A 379-nucleotide genomic window follows, 5' to 3' on the forward strand; every position below is an offset into this window, starting at 1 on the left:
GCTCTTGGCAAGGTATGAAAATTAGAAGTCCTATCCTAGTTATCCTTCTCAATTGTGATGAGAATTGTTCATTGCTACCACTTAGTTAATCCTTACTAAATAAAGGAAAGTCAAGCGGATGAATCAATTTAATTTTTCAAGTTCTAATCAACTCCTAAGGGAAAGACTAGCTTTAGAGGCATTCAAATCAATTAGCAATTTCTAATGGTCAACCAACAAGGGAATTGGATAACTCAAGAGTTACTAACTACTCTACCTAGGCCAAGAGGAACAAAACCTACACTAAAATCCAACCAAACATTTCATCAAACACTTGGAAGGCATATAAGAAAAGCTTAGTAAATTCATAACAAGAATAGAATTTAACAACAATTATTGC

The sequence above is a fragment of the Arachis duranensis genome, chromosome 6 (assembly GCF_000817695.3).
Source record: "Arachis duranensis cultivar V14167 chromosome 6, aradu.V14167.gnm2.J7QH, whole genome shotgun sequence".
In the NCBI taxonomy this organism is placed as follows: domain Eukaryota; kingdom Viridiplantae; phylum Streptophyta; class Magnoliopsida; order Fabales; family Fabaceae; genus Arachis; species Arachis duranensis.